Source organism: Carassius carassius, chromosome 41 (genome assembly GCF_963082965.1).
Source record: "Carassius carassius chromosome 41, fCarCar2.1, whole genome shotgun sequence".
Lineage (NCBI taxonomy): Eukaryota > Metazoa > Chordata > Actinopteri > Cypriniformes > Cyprinidae > Carassius > Carassius carassius.
Genome location: NC_081795.1, coordinates 13905332 through 13919624, shown reverse-complemented (window position 1 = coordinate 13919624; position 14293 = coordinate 13905332). Strand labels below are relative to the sequence as shown.

At 42.6% G+C, this 14293-nt stretch overlaps 1 protein-coding gene across 1 annotated transcript in view; it reads left to right on the top strand.

The window, feature by feature from the left end:
* The first annotated feature begins 5621 nt into the window (after positions 1-5621).
* LOC132123095 (pleckstrin homology domain-containing family G member 2-like) overlaps positions 5622-14293 on the top strand; it is a 57312-nt gene continuing 48640 nt past the window's right edge. Inside the window, exon 1 of the mRNA XM_059533634.1 lies at positions 5622-6229. The gene's annotated coding sequence lies outside the window, so the exon portion shown is untranslated. The remainder of the gene's footprint in view (positions 6230-14293) is intronic.

Below are 14293 nucleotides of genomic sequence, written 5' to 3'. Positions count from 1 at the left end.
CCTTCACTTGAGGCAGGAACTCTCCACCAACCTGAAGTGGGCAAGCCACCCTTTTCCGACTGAGGACCATGGCCTCGGATTTGGAGGTGCTGATTCTCATCCCAGCCGCTTCACACTCGGCTGCAAACCGTCCCAGTGCATGCTGAAGGTCCTGGCTTGATGAGGCCAACACGACAACAACATAGAAGTAGAAGCAATAACCATAAATAAGCCTATTCCTACATCAAATAAACTTTATATACCAGTTGTGAGTTTATATTTCATAAGTGAAGTGAATTGATGTATGGCCAAATATGGTGACCAATACTCTTTGTGCTCTGCATTTAACCCATCCAAGTGCACACGCACAGTAGTGAACACACACCCAGAGCAGTGGGCAGCCATAGTGGAGCAGTTGGGGGTTTGGTGCCTTGCTTGAGGGTCTCACCTCAGTCGTGGTACTGATGGTGGAGAGAGCATTCACATTCACTCCCCCCACTGACAATCCTTGCCAGACCTGAGACACAAACCCTCAACCTTTGGGTTACAAGTCCGTCTCTCTAACCACTAGGCTTTTATCTTATAATTGCAACTTTATTTCTTATCATTTGCAGCTTTATGTCACACAACTGCAACTTTATATTTCACAGTTGTTATATGCCGTACAGTTGTAACTATATCTCACAGTTGTTACATTATATTTCATAATTACAACTATTTCACATGCAACACATCACAACTGTGACTATATCTATTTGTGGGGAAGTCGTGGCCTGGTGGTTAGAGAATCGGACTCCCAATCGAAGGGTTGTGGGTTCGAGTCCCGGGCCGGCAGGAATTGTGGGTGGGGGGAGTGCATGTACAGTTCTCTCTCCACCTTCAATACCACGACTTAGGTGCCCTTGAGCAAGGCATTGAACCCCCAACTGTTCCCCGGGCGCCGCAGCATAAATGGCTGCCCACTGCTCCGGGTGTGTGCTCACAGTGTGTGTGTGTGTGTTCAATGCTCTGTGTGTGTGCACTTCGGATGGGTTAAATGCAGAGCACAAATTCTGAGTATGGGTCACCATACTTGGCCGAATGTCACTTCACCTCACCTTCATCTTCATCAATTGCGACTTTATACCTCACAATTGTGACATTATATCTAACAAGTGTGGCATTATATTTCATAAGCGCAACTATTTCTCAGAATTGTGACTTTATATCTTACAACTGTTAATTTGTATCTCACAGTATATTTCAAAACGGTGGCTATATCTCAACTTTTTTTTCAATTCTGGCTTTATATCTCATGATTGTCACATTATTTCTTCCAAGTGTTACTTAAAATTTCAAAAATTACTTTATTCCTTTTTAACTGCTGCAACTTCCTAATATCCTAACTGCAACTTTTAACTTTATATCCCACATTTGCATTTATCTCTCACAATTGTGACTTTTTATTTTATAATGTAACTTCGACACAATTAGCTTTTTTATTTTTTGTACTCTGAGGCAGACATGCTTTCACATGATTAGAAAGCTGTTCATGAAGACGTCTTCAAATTTGTATAACATACCTTCCATAGCACCATGGATTAACAGGTTCTGGTATAGCTTTGTTGTTGCTCTGCTGTTTTACAAATGACAAACATGAGTGAAACAAATTACATACATTTTCTAATGTTTAAAACCTCCTGTTTCAACCTAGGGAGGGCTGTAATTGGCCTTCGCCGACAGCTGGAAAGCATGTGCACTCGCATGTACCCTCCCACTGCATATATATGAATCATGGATCATTTGTGCAAGCCTGTGTGGCTTCTTTGTGGTGACACCAAGCTCCAATTGACTCATGCTTAAAGGTGACTGTAATCCCTGCCAACATTGCAATCACTGACTACCTGGTTTCCCATGAACACACGTGCAAGACAGTGATTAGTCAAAATTCAATCATTAAATTCTCATGCTGAGGTGTGGTGCACCTCCTGAAAGCAGGCACTAAGTGACTGTTGCCAGTCATTGTGGTTTAATGGCGTCTCAGTCTGATCAACAGCTCCAAGTCAGAGCCAGTGACCAGGTTGCTGAAATTAGAGAAATATGAGCTGGTGTTTTCTAGTCATGCTCCCCCACTTTAGCTCCTCTCCATGCCAGTGGCAATGCGGGTAGAGAAACCTGGCCCAATGTCTGTTTCTTATATCTAGGTCATTGGGATGTGTGTGGTTTTAGATGGGCACACAGCCTATTCTATGGGCTTTCTCTAGTAAAATGCTTTCAGCTGTGAGCTTTTTCACCTCTTTACATCTGGATCTTGCACACTAACACACTGGATCATTAGATAGTGACTCCCTGTGCTTTCACTTTTCAACCTGATGTTTTTTTTCTGTTGATGGTGACTTGAATTTAAGTCTGTATTGTTTTCCCTCCATGCAGAGGAGACAGAAGGAAACAGCTTTTATAAGTTTCCTGGCATTTAATCTTTTCATGTTGGAGGTCTGTGAAATATATCTAACAAGCCCAAGTCGAGCACCACATCTTCAGAGCGGGGGAAGCTACATTATAAAACTACTGTTCGGCATTCAGCCAGTGACTTCTGCTGAAATGCTGAATTCCTTGATTATGTCTGCTGTTTATTTTCCAGAGTTTTTTTTATGCTTTCCTCTCAAAAACACCTCTGGTTCTTAGTTTCCTGTTTTAGAATAGAGTTCCCCTGGTGCCTGTAGGGGACCTTTGTCATGGGACCTGGATGAAACCATTACGAAATCCTTTATGAAATGATGTAAAGTAAAGTGTACATAGGGGATACTGAAGCGAATTCTATTTTTTATTCGTATTTCTTTGGATATATTTCAGTATAAATAAAGGGATAGTTCACCCAAAAATTAAAATTCTGTCATCATTTACTATTATGTTGTTCCAAACCTGTATGAATTTCCTTTATTTTAAGAAATGTTTTTTTTTCTCCATACAATATGAATCAATGTTCACAGATTTGATTACCAACATTTTTCAAAATAGCTTCTTTTTTATGTTCCACAAAAGAAAGTCATGCAGATTTGAAACAACACGAGTAAATGATGACAAAATGTTCATTTTTATCCCTTGACTACTTATTGCATATAATTTTCTGGGGGAAAAAATACAAGTTATCAAACATATGGATCTGTGACCTTTGGTGATAACATGACTCTGTAGCTCGGTAGGATATCACAATAATAAGCTGCTGATTGAAAGGTATACTGTAGTTCACTCAAAAATGAAACACTGACTGTGCACACACTGTACGACATAATAGAGGAAGCTATATATTATGGGTTATAAAGTTTTAAAAATTTATATTTTTCTTACACAAATGCATCGACTAACTCAGAAGGCTTTTATTAAACCCCCGGAGCCATGTATGGATGCACTTTATTTTGCTTAAAAATCTTGACCACCATACACTGCATTATAAAGCTTGGAAGAGCCAGGATATTTCTTTTATATAATTCCGATTATGTTCTTCTGAAAGAAGAAAGTCATATACACCTAGTATGGCTTGAGGGTGAGCATGGAGTAATTTTCATTTTTGGGTGAACTATCCCTTTAAATAACAAGATCCTTTTTTAAATATATAAGCCATCAGCTACAACATATCTGTATTATAACATATTTAATGGGTTTTGAGCAAAATTTAAACAATTTCGACAAGTAAAACTACAAATATGGAAAAGGTGACTTACAAAAAACCCAACTTGACGTTTCTGAAAAATATATTTGTTCTGAAAACGCAAAGTTCATTCTGGCCTTAATGTTTGCCTTGTGGTTTAGTTGTGTTCCTTATTACAAAAATATGATATTATTGAACTATTGTTTAGGAGATAGAAATCACAAGAATGTCGTAATTTAAGACAGTTGTAAACATGTTTTTCAAAACCAACAAACACAAACACTGCTAAAGAAAACAATATTTTATGCAATTGAACTTTTAGATTCAAAACCTTATAGTTAACCCTTGTGACAATGCACTTTTCACTAAGCAAAATCATTGATTATTTGCATGTGTATCGATTACATATTGTCCTGTTTTGAGATAATATAGCTGTGAATCTTCCTCAGTAATGGAGTCTCTGTCTGTGACTGGCAGTAATTCAACTACATCTCAGCAATGACATTCTTCTTTTATTGCTCAGCCTGTTTACACCAAGACAATAAAACTACAACTGAGGACAAGAATTCTTAACATTGTGGTGAAAAAGCCTCATTCAAACAATGCTTGCTGCATTTTTCCTTATCTGTGCAAAACAAACCCATTCCTCATGTGGAAGGTCATGCACCTTGAAGCTCTTTAGATCCAGCAGTTTGTTTGTCTAGAAGTAAAATGTGATCTTGGAATGTCTTGGATCTCCATCCATCTCTTTCAGTCTTCACTCTTGTAAATATTTTGTGCGCAGGTTATCTTCCTTACAAATTTAATGAGTCTGTTTATGTTTTTTTTAGTTATCTTAACAATTTAACTGAATTAAATTTCATTAATGAGATGCATGGACCTTTTCATTATCTTATCATTCATTTCATTAGCTGATAACATGGTGGTGCAGTAATTAAGCGTCAACATTAAGTTAATGTTAGATTGTTTGCAAAGAATTTCTTAAAAAAATAAATGCTTTGGGTATTTGGGACAAACGCTTCTAAACAAACTGCAGAAGCCCATTTTTGATCTCAATACATTTTTGTTCTCAATCTAGTTTCTTCCAAAACATTTGCTTGATTAAAGGGTGAGGTGATCTCAGAGATGCATGACAATCCGTTACGGTGATGATTTAAGACATTACTTGTGCGGACATGTCTTGAGTATTCCTCATAAATGTAATGGAGCTTCATCATTCAAACTGAATGCATGACATGTTGGGAGTCATTTCAGTTTCAAGGAAGTTATTTTGATATTTTGCTATTCCAGGTTTGTCTTATGAGAAACCACACTGGCATAACTTACATGTAGACCAATATAATATATAATGAAGGCAAATTCTAACGGAAATGTTGAGCTGTTTTCTCAGGACAACAGTCAAATTTTTAATGGGGCAAGTAATCAAGTGTGTTTTAAAGATTTTAAATTCATTTAAAATAATGGTTTGATGCATTAGTGTTACCCTGTGTACTTTTGTTTCATAAGTTGTTTTATTTTTAATTAATGCTTTACATGTTTTTCCATTGTGACAACTTACCCCATACAGTGTGAAAATGTATATTGATGGGATGAAATTGATGTAGGAAAATGATCAACATTTGTATTCCAGGGAAAACTATTTTTATTGATATTTTATATATCATTCATAGATCTTCGGTATGTGTCTAAATAATCCATCCTGAGAAATGTGCATTAAGTAGGCTAAAAAGTGTGATCTACCCTACAGAATCAGGGTCTGATAACTGATAATATAGATAACGTAAATACAATCATAACAGGTTATTTGACATTTGAGGATGTGGGCACTGTGCCTAGAACAACTTCATAACCTCGTCGGCTGATTTTAATTGCTCTACAAAGTTGATGAACCACAGTTCACAGAGACGCCCTCATAACAAAAACAGAGCTTTGCTGATCTCTGCACTCATCCGTCGTAATTGTACGGTTTGCGGGACACTGATCATATTCCCCGAAGCAAACTGATGAATGAGGACAGCAGCAGTAGGAGTTAACGATGACAGGAAGTTCAAGGAGTCCGTCCGTGTCCAAGGGGGGCACGTCAATATTCCTCTCACACTCGCGCTCACTTATTTTCAAGGCACGTGTTGCCAAACTCACTTCACTTTCTCAGTTCTCCACAAACAAGTTCCTAGCATTTTTAAATAAATACATGTACTACTAAATGTAGTGTGAGTGTGGATAACGGAGACAAAGAAACCAAAAGGAAGACGCTAGCGTTTTTCGGCGTTCGCACGCGAAGAGCGTCAGGACTGAGTGGCGCGTGACTGTTACTCATATGGAGCTGTGTTCGCACGAGCGGTAAATCCAGTGAGGATGTCACCTCATACTCAGCGGCGAGACTCTCGAGAAAGTTGCAAACTGATAACTGGAGCATCCAGCATTGCTTAATACATTACGGTACATGAAGCCAAGCCTCCAGACGCGTTGTTTAGCCAAAGCAAGCAGGAATACTCCCTGATGCGCACAAGCTGGGAAAACTGTTGAATCCTTTTAATTAAAAAGTGGGATATTAGGATTCGAAACGGAGTGAGTACATTGGGTGCGTTATTTTTGATGTCTCCGGTCAGCACAGCTGTAAAGGTATGTGTCACAGTTTGCTAACTATTTCAGACTTGTCATTTTGATTTTCTCACGGTCAGAGATACTTAGCTTAATATATATATATATATATATATATATATATATATATATATATATATATATATATATATATATATATATATATATATATATTTCTTAGCGTCTAACAGCTGGAACGTAGATCAGTGCAGTTAATTCAACAAAGAGATTGATGCATCATCATTCTTGTTTATTACGTCAAATCCTAATTTTGTCTAGTAGTATTTAAATCAGTTTACTCACTTCAGATTCATTTATGTCATACACTTCCTAATTATGTTTTCATAAAAGATGCAGTATGCGTTTATTTCTCTATAGTATGCAAGGGGAAAAATGGCTTAAATCAAGATGGTTAGCTGGTCTTAATTGGTATCCCAGGCTAGTTAAGGTGATCTGTTGTCTGGTTAAAGAGGGATTTGTTGGTGCTTTTAAGATAGTTGGACCAGCAAAACTAAATAAAAACACTTACACTAATAACACTAATAAGAATAACCAAACCATACCAGATAAAACCAGATTAAACCAGCAAATCAGTTTAAAATGGATTAAGATTTTTTTCAGCAGGTTTCTACTGTACACCTTGTTACTGGTTTAAGATGGTTCCCTCTCGAGGCGGTAACTCAACATTACGTCAGCTAAGACGTATATGGGAACTCTTCCCTTCTCCACTTTCGCTGAAATCTTATTGGCTAACGCCAACTGGGGGCAGCTGGCCAATTGACTCGAAGCATGCAAATACTGACAGGACAGCGGGCAGTATAAAATGCATGGGTGCGAAAATTACGTCTGAATCTCTTTCTTCACGCTAGAAGTCTTATCTAATTCATCGTGGAAGTTGCAATAGAGGATTACTCACCCTGTTTTTCCTCTCCGCATCCGATGGCTGCTAATGCTAGATTCGGACCTTCACCAGTTCTGTGTGACCTGTCTGGGAGCCTCACACGGACCACACGTGCGCTCATTGTGCCGAGCTGGCAGTGCGCGCCCTCAGAGCCAGAGTGGCTCGGAAAACAGCGGGAATGAGGCCCACTGCCGCCAGCGAGCCGCTGGTGGGCCCTACCCCGCCCGAAGACGAGTTTGACGTCGGCGTGGTGGCACCTGGCGAGCCTGTGAAAGTAAGTGCACTCGTGGCTCCTCCAGTCGAGCTGCTGCCAGACGGCATTGAGGCATGCAAGAGCTCGTGGTGAAGTCGTGGGCTGCACCCCAATCGGCGCGCACCAACTCTGCCACGCAGGCCATGTTCACGCACGTGGACGGGGCGGAAACCCTCCCCCCCCGTCGAGGAGACTGTTACCGCGCACCTGTGCCCATCTCCCTCTGCATTGGGTTAGGACCACAGCCTGCCTTCCAAGCCGTGCGGTTCACGGCCCATAGACGGACAAAGCCTATACTTCTGAGGGAAGGCAGCTTCTGCTCTTCATGCCAGGGCAATACTCAAGGTGTTTCAGGCAGACAGCGGCACAATAGCGCTGAAGTCATCAGGGATCTGCGCGCGGCAACTGATCTCGCGCTGATGGCTACTAAGCGCTCTGCTCAGCCGTTTCATGGGGCTCATGGTCGTCCTTACAGGCTATGGCTTACCCTAGCTGACCTGGAAGACGCGGACCGTAGGACGCTCCTAAATGTTCCAGTTGCTCCCTCCGGCCTCTTTGGTGACGCCATGGAGTCATGAAGCATTTCTCAGAGACGCAGAAAGCACGCCGAGGCGATGAGCCACGTGATGCCCACGCCGCGAGAGAGCCAGTGCGCCATCCTTGGCCACCGAGCCGTCTCCCTGACTGACCGATAAAGTGAAAGAGTGAGTGCGCGGGAGGCCCCGCCCCCAAGCGCCATCTTCAAATGCCTTGGGGCGACGATTGCTATGTGTGTTTAAATGCTGTTTGTGTGAGTTCCACAATAGAAGCATGTACACAATCAACAAAAGAGCTTTTTCTTTCTCTTACACTCAACACTGTGTCACTCGCCCTGTCTCATAGCAGCGCTGAGCCACAACCCATGATTATAATGGCCTCGCGAGGGCGCTAGAGTGCCAACACCACATAAACACGGTGTCACTCTCCCTGTTCAGATGCATCATGTCCCCCATGTTCCTTCGGGCGATGATTGCTATGTCTGTTTAAATGCTGTTTGTGTGAGTTCCACAATAAAAGCATGTATACAATCAACAAAAGAGCTTACTTCCTCTTACACTCAACACTGTGTCACTAGCCCTGTCTCAGAACAGTGCAGAGCCACAACCTATGATTATAATGGCCTCGCAAGGGAGGGAGAGTGCCAACACCACAAAAACACATGCATCATGTCCCCCATGTCATTATGGGTAACGATTGCTATATGTGTTTAAATGATGTTTGTGTGAGTAAATTTTACTATAGAAGCATGTATCCAAATTCCAAGTTCACTGACTTTGCCCCAAAACCGTCCTGTTCTGCGACAGGAAGTTCTCAGTCTGCTCGAGAGGGAGCGATAGAGCGAAATTTTCCCTCAGATCAAGCGGAATGCGCATGTTGAATTTTCTGGACGATTGGCTGATTTTAGCCCACTCAAGAGATGTGCTATCAGTCACGTGGAAACAATGCTTCGCCGTTTGGATACGCTGGGACTGCGTGTGAATATGCAGAAGAGCGTTTTTTTACGAGTCAGACTGTAACATATCTGGGAATATGTTTGGACTCGATGGCGATGCGAGCCCATCTCTCTCTTGAGCATTTCATCGACTGTGCGCTTTTTCAGACCGGGCAGGTCGTTTTCACTGAGGGAATTTCAGAGGCTTCTGGGACTGATGGCGGCAGCTTTTTCAGTGTGCCATCTGGGTCTGCTACAATGCGGCCGCTACAGTTTTGGCTGTAACTCGAGTTCCGCCGAGGCCTGTGGTCGGAGTCACAGAGAAGGTGGCACATAAACCGTTTGGAATTGGAAGCGGTGTCCTTAGCCCTGCAAGCCTTTCGGTCGAAATTGGAGCGGCAACATGTACTGATTCAAACCGACAACACGTCTGTGGTCTCATACATAAATCGCCAGGGCAGCGTGCGCTCCAGAGCTCTATTCAAAAAGGCAGCGAGTCTCCTGTTGTGGGCGGACCGACACTTAATCTCCATAAGAGCGTCGCACATCCCCGGTACTTTGAACTGTGGAGTGAGCATGCTTTTGAGGAACGGGATTCCTCAAGGAGATGGAGGCTTCACCCAGGATCAGATCTAATGATTTGGGAGGGAGGAAGTGGATTTGTTTGCCAAGAGCGAGAACACACACTGTAAGACGTTCTTCTCGCTATCTCACTCCCCCCTGCCGGGAGATGCTCTGACATTGCGTTGACCGGAAGTCAGGCTTACACGTTCCCTCCGGTGAAGATTCTGCCTGTGTTGTGCAAAATCAGGGAGGAGAGAGCGTCAGTTATACTCGTGGCCCCGAACTGGCCGAATCAGCCCTGGTTCGCGGACCTGAGAGAGTTAGTGATGGCTCCCCCATGGCAAATCCCCCTCAGGCAGGACCTGCTCTCTCATGCGAACGGCACAATATGGCACCCCATCCCCGAGCTGTGGAACCTTCATGTGTGGCCGCTGCGGAGACCCTAATAAGCGGGACGCTTTGCACTCACGAGTGCTGAACACACTTACAGAGACGCGCGCACCATCAAACAGTCGCTGCTACTCGCAGAAGTGGAGTTTTCACAAAATGGTGCGAGGACATTTATATTGACCCGGGGACCTGTTCCGTGTTGGATGTTTTGCGCTCTCTACAGCACAGTATGGATAGCGGGAGTTTGAAACCATCCACGCTGAAGGTGTATGTGACCACTATTGCCGCTTTTCATTCCCCGGTTGACGGGCAAATGATCGGTAAGCACGCTCTGGTAAGTTTTCTCAGGGGAGCAAGGAGATTGTGTACTTCATGGCCGCCCTCCGTGCCGCTGTGGGATTTAGCTCTAGTTTTGAGGGCTCTATCTCTCACTACCGTTCGAGCCCTTAGCTTCGATTGCGGTTAAGGAGCTTCCCTGAAGTCTGCTTTGCTTCTTGCTCTCATCTATGCGAAGCGCCTTGGAGACTATCATGAGTTTTTGGTGAACGATATTGCATCGGTTTCGGACCTGGCGACTGTAATGTCACTCTCCGGCCGAGACCGGGTTTCGTTCCGAAGTCACTCAATACACCGTTTTGTTTCCCTGCCCGCCTTATCTGTTGAGCCGTCAGCCTCGCGTGACGCTGATGCTCAGAGCGCCGGGACCCTGTTAGGGTTTTACGGATGTATATGGATTGCTCGGCCGCCTTTCGTCAGTCGGACCAGCTTTTCATGTGCTTGGTGGATGTAATAAGGGATGTGCTATTTCTAAACAGAGACTTTCTCACTGGATCGTGGACGCTATCGAATGCCAGGGGAAGGATTATCCCCTCAACATCAGAGCTCATTCTGCGAGGACAATATAAATGCTTCCTGATGGGCCTGATCTAGAGGTATGTCGGTCCAGTATTTATGTTTTGCTGCTGGCTGGTCTTCCCAGAACACAATCGCCAGGTTTTACAAGCTGGATGTACCCTCTGTAGCGTCACATGTACTTTCTGTGAGTTAAGTTTTATTCATTCTGTTATAACCAGCTATACAGTAGTTACCATGGCTGCTAACTCTGTGTTATGGTTTATATGGTTTATGCAGTAGTCACCGCAAATGCCGTCGACTCTGTTTAACTCTCATGTTGAATGCTTATTGCGTTGTGTCTGCCATGGTTAGTGCAGACTTCGATTTATTGCTTGAAGTTATGCAAATTCTGTTAGGGTCGGAGCAGATGTCTCATTGGTCTAGTTCCGCCTATCAGATGCAAGCACTCTTAGTGACACGGCCATTGGCTAGAACTGTCCTGCTTATGTGTGGGGGTGATTAACTCCGTTCAGGGCTTATCTTCACTGCTCTCACGGCGGGATTTTATACAGTTCCCATATACGTCTTAGCTGACGTAATGTTGAGTTACCCCCTCGAGAGGGAACGTCTCCGGTTACTATCGTAACCTCGGTTCCCTGAGAGGCGGGAACGAGACATTACATTAGCCGCCGTGGTCGCTGTTTGATCAGCTGTGCTAGCGTTCAGTCGTGATTCTGATGTAATTTTCGCGCCCATGCATTTTATACTGCCCGCTGTCCTGTCAGTATTTGCATGCTTCGCGTCAATTGGCCAGCTGCCCCCAGCTGTTCGTTCCCGCCTCTCAGGGAACCGAGGTTACGATAGTAACCGGAGACGTTTTCCAGCCTGGAAAGTGCCCAAAACCCCATTAAAACCATCTCAACAGACTGGCTAACCACCTTAGGCTGATTTAAGATGCCCACTCTCTGGCAGGGTATAGACTGATTTCTTAAAATATGTGTATCACCTCAATCTTAGCTCACAGTCAGCAGTGGAAAACCCTTTAACATGATGGGACTGCTGTCAGCATCAGATCTTTTGTCAGACATTTAAAGTCCAGGATTTCTCAACCACTCTTACAGCCCCCATCTTACTCAACAAACACTATTTTCTTTAGCAGCTGGAATGCTGACTATTCTGGGTGGACAAATAAAATTCCCAACGAAACCCGTCTGGTCTCAATTTACTCACTCGCTAGTTCAGCCAGGAATACAAACCCATTGAAAAGATGTTAGTTGTAACATGTGGGAATCTGTATGAGCAAATATTGCCTGCGTTAAGCCCAAAATATGTCAGTTTCTATTCAAGAAGAAATTCGGCTGAAATCATGTGATTGATTGGACAAAAACGTATGTAATGTATCCCAGTTATTCTGAGTTTCATTATAGTGCTGCTGTTGTTTTGTGAGTTTATGTTGATGTGCATTAAGACCTAAACACACACACCACACAGTTTGTCTGTCAGTAGATCTGTGGAGTCATGTTAATTTCCCTTTTAAACACGCAAGACACATGTGTTCTCGACCGGCTTCAAGGTCTACATTTTCTTGAAAATGTCAGCACACATGGATTTGACCTCTGAAAACTCTTCATATAAATGTCACTTCATTGTTTTTGCTATTTTGAAAATTGCAGCATATCTCAGGGCAAAACAATATCTTAAAAATCGTTTGGGTCTTTAGGGGGGGAAAGGGTATTTTTTGGTCATTTACATCATCAAAGAGAAGAATAGGCTTCAGGATTGGTCATGGACTCTGAACTGAGAGGCAGGAAGTCAGCCAAACCCTCCCTCTGGATGTTTGGAGCTTTGAATGTGAAGGTTAACATGCAAAGCTCTGTTTGCTTTGAAAACCAACATCCCCTTTTCACAATCCACTTATTCACTTGAAAAACTGTCCTTGCTAATGCTGAACTGATGATAGAACTTGATGTAAATGATAGAACTTTAGTAATTAGTATTAAAACTTGAAAACCATGCATGAATGCATATTATTCATTTTAACTGAACTTCGGACTGGTGGTGCTGCTTTTTTGGTCATTCAGTGTTTCTGTAAAAATATTTTTTTCTGAAAAAGCTAACAGAAATACTGATATAATAATAATTATACAAATTGTAGTAATAAGAACAAAATAAAATGCACTAAGGATTAATTATTAACACTGTTATTTTGACAGGAAAATACAACAAAGAATATCGTTTACATTTAGTGTGTCAATTCACTCTGTGTGTGTGTGTGTGTGTGTGTGTTTGAGACAGTCTTGCGCCTTCACACTAGAGTTTACAGTACATCAAATACAGGTGTGTTGCACATCAATTGAGATGAACTGAAAAATATCACAGATCACTTGGAGGCTGAAACTCTGAAGCACTCCATCAGTGTTTGGCGAGTGAAAATATATCTGTGCTAAACTTATACTTGGACTCCAACTCACACACTGGCGAGCAAAATCTGAGAATGTATTAGCCATTGGCTAATATTAGACTTCATTTGCGGGGCAGTCGTGGCCTAGTGGTTAGAGAGTATGACTCCTAACCCTAAGGTCGTGGGTTCGAGTTTCGGGCCGGTTATACCACGACTGAGGTGTCCTTGAGCAAGGCACTGAACCCCCAACTGCTCCCCGGGCGCCACAGCATAAATGGTTGCCCACTGCTCTTGGTGTGTGTGCGTGTTTGTATGTCACGTCACTTTTAATTTAGTCGCCCATAGTGAAGATTTAGTTGCATATGCGAGTGATATATGCTTACATCGATATTTATTTTAATCCGACATTCAAATTAAAATGTGTAATAATATTCATAACAGAAGCTCTAAATATTAAACAATTTAATTGAAACTTACCTGCTTGAACTCTTTGATTTGGCCAGTGTATTTTTTGTTTGTTTGATGCAGTACCTTGTCTTTAGGTCACCATGTAGCTTTCAATAGTGCATCAAGGGTTGACCAGGTACTTTGTACCACCGGTACTTAAGAAAACCTAGTACCATAACGTTTTCATTTTTTTAGGGCAAACTTTGTACCGAAATACCGGGCCTTGTTTTACTCATAAATTTAAAACACCCATATTTCGAGGTTTTGATGGAGGTAGTAATGCAAACACAGACAGAACACCCCCCCCCCCCCTCTGAACTCTGAACTCTGAAGCCCCCATAATACTTTTTAGAGAGTTTTCAAGTGCAGGTGTGTGAAACACAGCTGGAGCATCACAGCTGTGAATGCCATCCTCTGTCTGGTGACTCAAAACCGCACTTGGCTGCGTCCTCCATGAGTAATTCGTCCCCACCCTTCTATGTTTCTCTGTGGCTTTTGATCACCCCAGGTTTTTGTCTGCACCCCTGCTATGTACTTTAATCCAGGTCTAAGTTCATGACACTTCTGTGTATTTCCTTCTGTATGCACTTTGCCTTGCTTGGATCATTATCCATTTGTCTTTTTTGCATCTCTTATCATTGATCAGTAGAAACATTCCCATTAGTAATACAAAACTGTTTAACTTCCCAGGCTCAGTACACTAGTATATGCATGATATAGCACTTCCTTCTCCTGGCTACTAAAAGGTACATTAGCCCCCCTTTTCCTGCTGTTGAAAAAAATTTATGGGGCTGCATGCTAGTTTGTCACCTTGAACTTTATGG